Source organism: Erpetoichthys calabaricus, chromosome 18 (assembly GCF_900747795.2).
Source record: "Erpetoichthys calabaricus chromosome 18, fErpCal1.3, whole genome shotgun sequence".
Classification (NCBI taxonomy): Eukaryota; Metazoa; Chordata; class Cladistia; order Polypteriformes; family Polypteridae; genus Erpetoichthys; species Erpetoichthys calabaricus.
The window spans coordinates 78,724,265-78,738,187 of NC_041411.2; positions in this window are offsets into that span (position 1 = coordinate 78,724,265).

Here is a 13,923-nt window from a genome sequence, read left to right on the forward strand (position 1 = left end):
CAAATTCTAGAAAAAAACCTGATCTAAATCCGTTAAGTAGTTCTCTTGGTCGCTAGCTAAGCGGAGGTAAGGAACAACCCGAGGCTGTTGCGTGAGTGGGGAGGTCCTCGGCTCTCTGTGTGGCTTTTGGATTCACGCAAATAAATCGGAAACGCAAGCGAACTGTGATACATAGCAATCAACTGGAATCTTCAAGCACATTATTTATTTAATTTTATTGATTTTATTAAAATCAAAGAACATTCCATACACAAAACTCAAGTTTTACAAAAAAAAAAAAAAATTGAAAAGGTTCAAAGCAAATCATCCCCCACCCCTGAGAAGGAGAGCTAGGCCAGCAGAGTAAAAACTTTAAGCTAGTAAAAATATGTAAATAGATAAATTAATAAATGAATAAAGATAAATGGAGTAAAAGATGGGAGAGAACCGGCTTCCTCAAATTAAATGCATATTCTAAAATGTTATTGATTAGAACCTGCCAGGTTTTAAATTTTGCACAAATCCTGTAAGTGCGAATTTGATTTTTTCCAGTTTCAAATATTGTAAAACATCGGTTACCGTTTGACTTAGAATAGTGGAGTTAGGATTCTTCCAGTTGAGCGAGACAAGTCTACGTGCCAGTAGTGTAGTGAAGGCCATTGCAGTTTGTTTCTCCTTCTCCACTTTAAGCCCCTCTGTGAGCCCACCAAACACAGCTGCTAGTAGATTTGGGGGGGACTGTGACCCCAAGGCTGTCTGAAAGGCATTTAAAGATTTTACTGTTAATTTAGTGCACGTGGCCTAAAACATGTGACCCAGTGCGGCGGGAGCTCAAGTGCCTCATTCGCAGGTTGGATCCCGCCCTGGAAACATTTTTGGACAATTTTAAACGAGAGAGATGCGCTCGATATATCGTTTTTAGTTGAATAATTGTATGCTTTGCGCATATGGAGCTCGAGTGAATTCTGAGCGTTGCTACCTTCCACTCCTTGTCTGAGATGGTGAGTGACAGATCCTTTTCCCATCGTCCTCTTGGATCTTTGAAAGGGAGGAGGGACTGTAAAATGTTTTTATATATCACGGAGATGCTGTCTTGAGTCCTCCTATTTTCTTCGGCGTAGAAACAGGTGGGAGGTGAGGAAAATTTAAGAAGGTTCCGTTTAACAAAGTTTCTAATTTGAAGGTAGTGAAAAAAATGTGTTGGTGGAAAGTTAAATTTAGAGTGTAATTGTTGGTAAGATGCAAAAACGTTGTCTATGTACCGATCTCTAAGTGAGTCAATCCTGAATGTTTTCCAGACATTAAAAACTGCATACGTTTGAGAGGGTGAAAAAAGGTGGCTCTCGTGCAGAGGTGCCACAGATAAAAGCTTCCATATCTTAAAATACACGCAAATTATAGAGAAAAACCCGATCTAAATCCGTTAAGTAGTCCTCTCGTGAAAAGCAGACAGACAGACAGACAGACATTGGATTTTATATACATAGAGATGAGTGAAAGAAGCGATCTGTCAAAGTAACTCATTATTTACACCAAATAAGTCTGCGGTTAACTTGTTTTCACCTAACGGCTTTTTTGTATTTTCCTCCCTATACGTAACTAAACTTGGAAAGACCTCGTTAAGTGGCTTTCAAAATAAAATTATTGGTTTTCACTTACTAGATAGAATCATTAAGCTTTTATTTTCCTCTTATGCAAATGCATTTGAGCCCATGAATTCAAGAAAGAAGCCATTATGTGCGACTGTTTATGCCTCTTAAATTGAGGTCCAGACAGCACCGTGTCCGGTATTAACGCGCATCTCCTACTTAACTCGTCCATTTATTTCCAACCTGTGGGTGTTGGCGTTACATCTACTTAAGAAATGAAAAGTGATCTCTTTATTTTAAGCTAGAACTTGAAACTTCCATCTAAAACTTTTTAAACCTGTCGTGCAATCACTGCTAAGTGTTAAATAAATGAACAAATGGTCCTGCGTGCAGAATATAATAGCCATGCTCTGTAACAAGGGCCGCTAATAAAATGAGCAATTAGAAATAAAAGTAGCCCACTAGGATTGCTGCTAATGCAGTCCTCATAAAACTCTCGGCCGTCCCCATAAAGCCTTAATGTTCTTCTGTTCCATTTTCTAATTGAACAAAAATGAATAATTTCTACAAATTAAGGGTCGTTAAAATGATTGATTTACTTAAGCCTGTATGTCATGTTTTAAAAATCATAATTAGCTTAGTGCTGACGATCGTAATATTACTGAGATGTCACTATCCGGCTGCTGGGGTGGAAGTCTTGGCCCTCTCGTCAGTGATGGCAGCCTGGGCTTTTTGCTGTCAAGCCATAGGACGATCCGTGCAAAACGTGTCGGTGTCACTTGAGTCGGGAACACGAAGCATAAGGTCATTTGAAGCGCGGCCACCCGTCTTCTAGGTGTAAGATACTTTAAAACGGGGCTTCTCAAACTCAGTCCGGGGGGACCCTCTGTGGCTGCAGATTTTTGTTCCGACCAGATTCACAATCCGTGATAATAATTATTGTCATTTAATTAGCTGGTCTTTTTTCTCTTCTCTTATTCTACATTCAGAAATGCAAAATACTATTTTTAAATTTATACCATATTTAGAAGTATTTATTGTTTCACTATCTTATTTTGAACTTTTTCTGTGTATTTTGCTTCTTTCGTTGTATCCTAATAATGACAAGAAGCAGAGCAGACACTTGGGAAAACAATTCTGAGTGATGTAAAGCTGCAACTACTTCAGCGTCAGACCTACTAATTAGGATTAAATAACCAGAAAAGAACAATACAAATCAGGATGAAAATATTCTTAAAAAGTAAAAAAATGCATTTCTCCCATAGCTTCTACATTTTTTATAAAAAAAATGACCAAACTTAGCCAATGCAAAAATTACGAAACTGCAAAACACAGAAACTGGATAATAATGGATCACTTCATTAGGCTGGCAGTCCAATTAAAAACAGAAGTTGGTTGGAACAAAAACCTGTAGCTACAGGGGGTCCCCAGGACCGAGCTTGAGGACCACTGGTTTAAAAGATCTCCCTTAATGGGTTAAGCACATTATTCTGTTTTTTATTGTGATCTGAATTGTGTTTTAGGAAGGATCTCCAAGTCAATCGGGACGGCTTGTGTAACACTGCATCGTTTTTGTTATGAAAAACTCTATAGGGTGATAATTGTAATAATACATTTTATTTAAGGGGCATTTTACCCACACTTGTGTGGCTTAAAGCAGGGGTCACTAACTCCAGTCCTGGAGGACCACCGTGACTGCAGGTTTTCATTCTAACCCTTTTCTATTGAATGACCTGTTTTTGCTGCTAATTAACTTTTTAAATTCATTTTAATTGATTTGCTCTTGAAGACTCGGACCCCTTAATTGTTTTTTTCTTAATTAGCAGCCAAATAATAATAAGATACAAAATGAGCCAAAACAACTGGTGTCCATCATACAATATCTGAAAATAAAGAAAGGTGAAGGTCTCAGGAATGTCAATCTACTCAGGTCCCCAAAACATTTTATCAGGGCTTTTAGAAAAGAGAAAATCCACAATTTTGGACATGTCTGCTATTACACAATGAGAGCAGCAACAACTCGTGAAATTAAAGAACGAGTTTAATTAACGACAGGAATTAGCACCTCATTAAGCAGCTGGTTGGAGTGAAATTGGCTGGAGATAGAAATTAAATGTGAAGTGAGGGAGCCAAGAGCAGACTGTTTGGGTGTCTTTTAAGGAAAGAAATTAAGCAATCCAGGGGAACACATCTTAAACCAGCAATTCAATTAAAATGAATTCACAAGACGTTAATTAGCAGCACAAACCTGACACTCAATAAGAAAAAAGGGTTAGAATGAAAACCTGCAGTCACGGTGGTCCTCCAGGACCGGACTTGGCGACCCCCTGGCTTAAAGAATTTTTAAGGAGCAACTCAAGCAGCGGTACAAAGGCAAATACACGGAATTCTGCAACTAGCACCTATCCATGCATTATCACAGCGGTTCTCAAACTGTGGGGGCGTAAGAAAAATACTCTGACAGACTCCAGAGAAGAGTTGGGGAATTGGCCCGAATAATGTCCGTTGGACAGAAATGAAAGGTATACGAATTAAAGATGAAGAACAAAAAAACATCTGACAAAAGAAAAGACGTTCAGATGGAGGCAGGAAATGAAAACAAAACAAAATGTTCGGAAAAGTGACGTCATCTCGGGTTCGCCGGAATTGACTTCAGCAATGGAACGTGAAGGTTGGGATGTTGTTTGGAAAAGGCAAAATTGTTGGTGGGGACTTATCATTTGTCTTCCTCGGTTCTGTTAATGAAGAGAGACCTTAGCACCAGCAAATCCACCCTTCGTCTCTTGTGGTGTTGCTCACCTTGGGACTTGTTGGTTGCTTCCTAAACACACGTGTGTGACAGGTGTCAGGTGTATATGAAGTTTAGTGAAGTAGGACGAGTGCCACCACCACCTCCTAGATATGGGATAGAAATGTTGGGGGGAATTGTGTGTGACACGCTGCAATGTCACAGGATCAGGACTCTGTCCCGACAGATCCAGGTTATTATCGCCCATTAATCTAACTTGCGCGTGTTTGTCAGAGGAAAGCTCTCACAGACAGAGGGAGGACATTCAAATGGCTGGCAGACAGCAGCACAGAGTAATAACGACCATTTCAGATCTAAAATAACACAGTGCAGATTTAAATCCGCAAAAGTAAGAAATAAGGGAAGGAATGGTCAGTCCAAATTAACGTCTTTATTGGTTTTAGTTGTACTGTAAAATAATTCATTGAACTGGTAGGCCAGGGCTGGTGCCCTCTTTGTGTTCATTGCTGCTGGTGCAGACACTGGCTACTCTCAACCCTAAACTGAATAAGTGGATTGAAGAAGCTCTTCATCGCTGGAGCAAACTACCGAAACACGTTGTGAAAGCAGGAATCCTGACAACCTGTAGGAGGTATCTGGATGAGATATTGGAAGTAGGACAAGTGCCACCACCACCACCACCACCACCTCTAGATATGGGGTAGAAATGTTGGGGGATTATATAGGTCTTAACAAAAAGCAAAGGGTGCAGATGAAGAGCTGGAGGTCGCAGGATGGCAACCCATTTAATTAGGTGGAGAGATCAGCTAGAAGTAGACAAGTCAGGAATGTCGGGATGGGCTTGACATCCAACATAACGAGCTTCGATTCATGAAGGTCCATCCTCCTCTGATGCTGGCCTGTCATGCCAGCCTCTAGTAGCTGGTTCCTTTAAATAGCTAGTGGCCAGTCCAGAAGAGTTGTTGAGCAGAAGTGATGTCGGTGCTGGTCGGCACTGTCCTCCTCCACTCTAAAGCCGATACTACACTACAGGACTTCTTGCTGGAGAGGGATGTCAAACTTGCTGACCGTTGTTGTTGATGATGTCGTCAGAACGTGTCGCGCTACATGACTAGAGATCACAGGGCATGTCAAATTAGCACCAGGGCCGTCTTAACAGCATTACAGGCCCCCTACCTACACAACCACTGGGCAACTCGCAACATAAATACGGCAACGGGCAACTGTCCAGCGTGCCCATACGTTAAGGTGGCCCTGATTGGGACAGTTTGATGGACTGAATGGTCTCCTCTCTCGTTTGTCTGATTTCTTATTCTAATGATTTCCGAGCCCAGTTAAACCAGTCCAGCCTACACCAGGAAAATCGGGCACAAGACAAGACTTGTCTCTAAATGGCTCGCTAGTCCAACGACGACTTCAACAAAGGAATGAAATGTTCTCACCTTTTTATATAGCAACCACACAACAGTTCAGTCCATCCCAGGATGGTTTACAGGTAGAGTACAATCGCCTGCCATGCGAAGTGACTTGGCACACGGTAAGCTGCTTTGGGTTGACTTGGCAGCTTCTTGCTTTACTGTCTAATCCAGGGGTCTCCAACCTTTTTTCCCCCCCGAGAGCTACTTTTACTAAATGAAAATGGCCGAGAGCTCCTCATGTTTCCTAACGTTTATTCTCGTCGCTTATTTCAACCCAAACAAACTGAATACGCTTGTTTTGCCTGAACATTTATAAAATGTTGGTGTCCACAACTCACATTTTGCATGACATCACAAAAAAATATTTAGTTCACCTGCAAGTGCATTGTGTGTGTCTGTATGCATTTCTCACACTATATTGAATTAAATCATGAATGCTGTCAACACATAACAATGCAATTCCAAATCCACAGATATTCCTTATTCCTTTGTCGTTTTGTCACATGTCACTTTATTCGCATGTCCAGTTGCACGTGTGATGTGTTTTTGAGTTAGTCAGATGATCCAACAAGAGAGGCAGGTGTGTGGTGGAGTGGAGCCACTCAGGTTCACTCTCCTGGAGTCATTTCAGTGGCCGTCTTGTTCTGAACTTTCATGACATTCACGTCAGACTCACAGAGGTATGGAGACCCAAACAAAGCAGACATTTTCAGAGCTGTCTGGTGTTGATTCTTATAGTTATCGGGCTTCACTAAGCTCCAGAAATGCTGTTGAGACTTTAACTGCACATTATTTTGAAGGTTTACTAATAAATACTAGACAACCCTACGCCGCATAATTATGTATTGATGGGTGAACACTTCCTGAACGACACAGTTGTCCAAATGGGGTGGGTTTGAGGATACGACTGTAAGTGAATGAAAAGATGGAACTCTGGAGAGAGCAACATACAGTTGTCGGAGACTGAATATTGGTTTTGGCAGATACAGGCGTATCGTTTTGAAAGTTTGTCCCTGCGCCTTATTAATTGTCATTACAAAGGCCAATCTAAGAGGAAATTATCTGCGTGTAAACGTAAAAGGCAAATTTGAATCTGATGGGGTCAGGGATTCTCTCTCTCGCGCCTGTGGGTGTGTCTGTCTCGCGCGCACGCGCCTGTGGGTGTGTCTGTCTCACGCGCGCCTGTGCGTGTGTGTGTCTGTCTCTCGCGCTCGTGCCTGTGTGTGTGTGTCTCTCTCGCGCGTGCCTGTGCGTGTGTGTCTGTCTTGCGCGCATGCCTGTGTGCTATAAGTGAATGAAAAGATGGAACTCTGGAGAGAGCATCATACATATTGTCCGTGACTGAACACTGGTTTTGGCAGATACAGGCGTATCGTTTTGAAAGTTTGTCCCTGTGCCTTATTAATTGTCATTACAAAGGCCAATCTAACAGGAAATTGTCTGCGTGTAAAAGTAAAAGGCAAATTTGAATCTGATGGGGTCAGGGATATGCGGGGAATAAGGACAGTTTGTGAGGTAGGAGCTGCGATAGTTTGACACCCCAGTACATTGCGGTGAATGCTGGTAACAGTCAGTCTAGTGCCATTACAGAGACTTCTTGCTGGCATGAGGTTTCTGAGAAGCATGACGACTGAACCGATTTTAAGTTTGACTTTATGCGGAGGCATGCCAGTGGGAGTAATGGCTGCCCGGCGGGTCATGGGAATAACGCCGCCGGATTGCCAGTCGGCATCGTTTCTGGTCGGAACTACGACGGTATGTGAACTTCTTCGAACCTCTGACTTTCGTTCTTGATTAATGAAAACATTCTTGGCAAATGCTTTCGCGCAAATTGTTGGCTCTGTAGTGCGTGTGCCATGGTCGGCTGCTTAGTGAATTGTTGGTGGGCGGGGCTCGGTCTTGCGTGCGTCTTGCTTACCATGGACTTATTATATAGAAAGATAAAATCCACTGTCTGTCTAATGGTCTGTCTGTCTGTCTGTTTTTCACGAGAGAACTTCTTCACGGATTTAGATCGTTTTTTTTTTTTCTATAATTTGCTTGAACATTCCGGTTGATTTTGCGACTTGTCTCATTTCGCTCTGTATCACAGTGCGCTTGCGGTATCGATGGATTTGCGCGGATCCGAGACCGAGGCTGAGGGGCGGGGCTTTCGTCACTCACGGGGCGGGGCGTGTCCCTTATCTCCGCTTAGCGAGCGAACAAGAATGGGCCAGTGCCCCTGTGCTAAAGAGATAAAAATTTAATAAATTACTTACGGTGATATTTAGCAATCTAGGGGTGCTAAGCATTGAATCCAGAAGAGCCAAGGCTTTGAACCTTGATGCATTTGTGGACCGTTTTGCAAGAAATCACAAACGCAGAATACTGTTATTATAATGTTACAGGCTACTGTGTTGCCAGTGCTAGAGGATGAGAGATTACTGGACAGAAAATGTGAGAGTACATTTAAGTTTCATGCTGTAAAAAAGTCACTTTATAACAAAATAAATACATACCTACATTAAAAGAAAAATATCTTGTATACAAAAAAGAGAAATGTCACTGTACAAAAAGTAAAATTTGTTTAAAGGTTTATTGTGCATATGTATAGTTTGTGAAATCTTTTGTTTGAAATTCATTTGTATGTTTTATTGTTAAATGTTCAATTCATTTTTTTTTTGTGCTCCAAATAAATTCACTTAATATATTAAACAATTAAATACTGCCCTTTTTTTTGTGTGTGTTCTGTGCCCCCATGAAAAAACACTGGCCCCACCCTGGCCCCCCTGGTAAATTTGGCCTGGAACCCCCACTGACGAGAGAACAATTGAGTTCAACTTTGTTTGATATTTAAAATAAGTGTTACTAAGGTCTTGATGAGTCCGAGTCCGGATATTCTCTTCAGTGTACGCCACATTGAAAAGAGAGACTGCAATTCAGATTGTGGATCGTGATTTTGTGTTAAAAGGATCGTGATATGATTTATTGGAAAGATCGCCCACCCCTAATTTGACTAATCACGTTTTCAGATTTATGTAGGATTCGTTAAACCCTTTGGCGAGCTACCGATAGCTCGTGAGCGACGTGTTGGAGACCCCTGCTCTAAAATGTTGTAATCAATATGCTACAGCGACTTCCTTCAGCTTGAAATTGTTACGTGTATATCGCAAGGGTTCTGCATTCTAAATTTCTATTCAACAAAAGGTTTCTGAAGCTTATTATACCTGCTGTAAATATCACAAAATGTCATGGTGGTGCAGGGGTGGGCCTCAGGAGCTTAAAGTGTCTCTGAGCTCATGAAATGCTAGTACAGTATACATTAAAAAAAAAAAAAAATCTGTTTCCAGCCACTAGAGGGCAATGTTGTTACTTTAAAACCAACAGGAAGATCGGTAAGAAGGGGGAAAATGTCTTCTGCAGGGAAGTAAAGTGTGGAGGTGTTTGCTAGCCCTTCTCCAACATGCCCGTGGACTGGACTCTTGACCCTTTTTGGTCAGTCCCGGGCAGCTGATTTGAGAGCAGCACGGGTCAAACCTAATGTACTGTTTTATTGTGTGAGTAATAGGGATGTGCATCACCCAGTGACGTGCGGTGAGGTTCATGGCTGGTGACTCCATTAGAGTCAGATTTACAAATATATGAACCAAAAAGAGTAGCTGGCAGCCAGCATGCACATTGACTACTGGTTATGTTTCATATTCATTCCTTGCACACACACACACACGCACACACACACAGGTAAAGAGCATATTTGGCTGTGAAAGAACGTTACATTTCTAACGGAGAGAGCGCATTTGCTCCTCACCCTCCATGTGTTATAAATTCCTCAATTGAAACTCATTCAATACAAATGAAAGTATAGAGAGGTGTACAAAAAAAAAACAGATTTCAATTTTGACCTTAATTGAAATATTTAGTTATTCTTTAATATTTTTAATTCTGATGCTTTAATCAGTTTTAATACAGACAGTTCAACAAAAGGATAAGAAAAACAAAATATTTTATTTAAAGACAGGCAGGTTAGGTGGATTGGCGATTCTAAATTGGCCCTAGTGTGTGCTTGGTGTGTGGGTGTATTTGTGTGTGTCCTGCGGTGGGTTGGCACCCTGCCCGGGATTGGTTCCTGCCTTGTGCCCTGTGTTGGCTGGGATTGGCTCCAGCAGACCCCCGTGACCCTGTGTTCAGATTCAGCGGGTTGGTAAATGGATGGATGGATGGATGTAGCTTTTAAATATTGGATTGTTTTTTTTCTTTGTCTGATCCCATTTTTTTTTTTTTTATAAAATTGAAATTGAAAGCCGTTTGTGGTATTTGAAATTTCATTTTAGAAGCAAAAATGAAAAAACGAAAATGAAAGGAATTTTCAGATTTTGATTTTTGATCAAAGAATGAAATGAGGTGAAAATAAGGTATTTTTTAAATTCTGTGGTAACAAATAGCAGTGATAAACTTAAAATTACACATACTTTTCTCGATTTATTTGTGATTCTAATAATGAAAGTATAATAGCTCAAAAACAACCGGAAGTACTTCTTCTTCTGCGCGATTTCTGACGACACGTGCGAACAAGTCCTCCTCCTCCTCCTCACAACACATCGACCGACGGCCTTGACGTTACACTGCATGGCATCAGCAGAGGATGGACCATCACGTTGTTTTTCGGAACAGTAAAAGAGTGACACTCCGGGACGAGGACATAACTGCAGAAAACCTGAGTCGCATCTTTCAGGCAAAAATACAAGCTTTGCAAAGTTTGCTTCATTGTTGTAGCAGTTCTTTTATGAACGTTATTTGTTGTTACTTACTGTGAAACATTTGGTGATTTCATTTACTAACACTAAGTCTGGCAATTTTTATAGTGCTAGCATTTTGAATGGTTGCTCATTGACTTTTACCGGCTACTATAGCTAGTAAACGTTTCGAGTATTAACAGTGCGCACAAGTGTAACACGTTAGGAGAGCAACGTGATTTACAGAAAGTTTTCTTAACATGTGTTATACTAATAGTGCTAGCATATTCAAAATGCTAGCACTATAAAAATTGCCAGACTTAGTGTTACTAAATGAAATCACCAAATGTTAGCTGTTTCACAGTAAGTACAGTACCGCCGCTCCCTATACGCAGAGTACGCAGTCTGCGTAGGGCACCAACTCCCAGGGGGGGCACCATCCCAGCTGCTCAAAAAAATCGTTGTTTTATATATTATAATAATAAATTAATATTAATAATATACATATACAAATAAACAAAAATATAAACGTATATATTGCATTTTACGGTGAACGCAGAGTAGGCTAAGCACACGTGATGACGCGCGCGCCCTCACCTCTGTTACGGCTGCCTAACTAATATTTAGGGGAGGGGGCACAAAAGTAAATTTCGGCTTAGGACACCCATTTGGCCAGCAGCGGCCCTGAGTAAGTAACAACAATAACGTTCATAAAAGAACTGCCACATCATTAAGTTTCCATCCAGTTTTTTGCGAGGTTTTGTTATCGACAAACAGAATATACGTAAAAAAAATGTGCGAAATTTGCTGTCTCCAGCCTGTTTCCATCCAACTGGCTTTTTATCGATAAAATGGTGTGCGTGATGACGTCACCCCCCCCCCCCCCCCAAAACGAACTGCCGCATAACTTTTGTTGTATCGCGAAAAAAATCTGCCCTTGAGCCGTTTCCATACATAATTTTGTGTATGTCGCAAATTATCTACCTTTTGTTTTCCACGTTACACCCCCTCCACTAAACAAAGAAATGGCGAGATTATTCAGACAGTTTTTTGAAATTTGCCAGCTTACTGTTATTTCAGTTTCACAAATAATTGGAATTGTACATAATATCCGAAGACGACAGCAGAATGAAGCAGTTGCTTGTCTGATAACCTTAGAGCTCGAAGAAAGTACCCCACGGGTATGGGAGAGACGACGGAATAAGACCTTCTGGGAGGAGGTGGTGGAGAGACACTTCACAGAAAATCTCTGGCTGCGACATTTTAGAATGACACGGCCGACGTTTGAGATGTTGTGTGGATTCATCAGTCCTGAGGTTGCGCCCATCACAGGTTGCCACCGACCACCGGTGCCAACCCAAAAGCGGATTGCCATCGCCCTTTACAAGCTGGCAACCTGCGCCGAGTATAGAGTAGTTGGAGAAACTTTCGGGGTTAGTAAAACTACCGTCCATCGATGTGTATATGCTGTGTGCACCGCTATTAAAGAAAAATGAATGCGGCGTTATATCAGACTTCCGACTGAAGCGGAGGCCAATGAAATGGCACACCGCAATTCCTTGGTGCATCTTGTGCCACAGATTTACGGTGCGCTGGATGGCACGCATGTGCCTATTCTTCCCCCGACGGAAGGCTACCGCGATTACATTAATCGCAAAGGGTGGCCATCTATTGTTCTCCAGGCCCTTGTTGATGACAGGTGCATGATACGAGACATTTGCGTTGGCACTCCTGGAAGTGCCCATGATGCAGCTGTGTTTGCAGCATCGGATCTGTACAGGTGAGCCTACCTTTCAACATCCCTTCATAGTGCGATAACAACTGAATTAACCTGCTTCCCTTAAGGTTTTTAATTAAAACTGAAATTTGAATTAATACAAAATAACGACGTTTAATCAAAAAAAAAACTCTCTTCATCAGACCATGCGAACCGCTCCGCCATTCTCGTTTTGATTGCACGTGATGAAAATGTGACACATTTATTTGCGTTAAAGCCCTTTTTTCCGACAAAAACTGTTTCCAATGTAGTTTTTGCGACATCTGAAGTATCGAAATGGAATTTATGCGCTAAAGTTAAACGGAAAAATATTATGTCGACATGTACAACATCCATCCATCCATTTTCCAACCCGCTGAATCCGAACACAGGGTCACGGGGGGTCTGCTGGAGCCAATCCCAGCCAACACAGGGCACAAGGCAGGAACCAATCCCGGGCAGGGTGCCAACCCACCGCAGGACACACACAAACACACCAAGCACACACTACGGCCAATTTAGAATCGCCAATCCACCTAACCTGCATGTCTTTGGACTGTGGGAGGAAACCGGAGCGCCCGGAGGAAATCCACGCAGCGAACCCGGGTCCCCAGGTCTCTCAAGTGCGAGGCAGCAGCGCTACCCACTGCGCCACCGTGCCGCCCCATGTACAACATTTTATCGATAATTAGCATTTCCATCAGCTATATCAGTAAAAAAATTTGAAGCGCTAAATATTTTTTCGTAAAAACTCCTTGGATGGAAACCTGTGAAGCAAAGTTTGCAAAGCTTGTATTTTTATCTGAAAGATGCGACTCAGTTTTTCTGCAGTCATGTCCTCGTCCCGGAGTGTCACTCTTTTAACGTAACGGTCCATCCTCTGCTGATACCATGCAGTGTAACTCAAGGCCGTAGGTTGATGTGTTGTGAGGAGGACTGTTCGAACGTGTCGTCAAAAATCGTGCAGAAGAAGACGTACCTCCGGTTTCAGACAACGAAAATGCGTCTGTTTTTTTTTTTTTTTTTTGAGCTATAACACTTTCATTATTTGAATCACAAATAAATCGAGTGGGCACAGAGCATCTGCAGCAGCTGATGGCTTTGGCAAGTGGTACCCAGTCATGTAATCTTGTTTGAGAATCACGTTGGTCTCCACAAGACTAATTAAAAGCAAACTTACTATTACAAGTTAAAGAAATTACAACTAAGCACAGGGATATTAACAAGAAACCCAAGTACTTTGCATTTTGGATTACATTGTTCTGCCGCAGCTAACTATCTCACAAAAGTGCGTACGCCCCTCACATTTTTGTAAATATTTTATGATATCTTTTCCTGGGACAACACTGAAGATCTGACACTTTGCTCCAATGTAAAGTAGTCCGTGTACAGCTTGTGTGAATTTGCTGTCTCCCCAAAATAACTCGACACACAGCCATTAATGTCTAAAATGCTGGCAACAAAAGTGAGTAGACCCCTAAGTGAATAATGTCCACATTGTGCCCAATTAGCCCTTTTTCCCTCCCCGGTGTCATGTGACTCATTCGCAGGGCCGGATTAAGAGCTTTGGGGGCCCTTTTGGTCTGAATCATCTGAAGTTTAGATTCTGAACAGTTCAAACCGGACTAAATAATTATTTTACTCTCGATTATAATAAGAATCTTATAATAGTTATGTGAATTTTATGTGTTGGGCCCCTAAAGTTTTGTTGTGTAAGAAA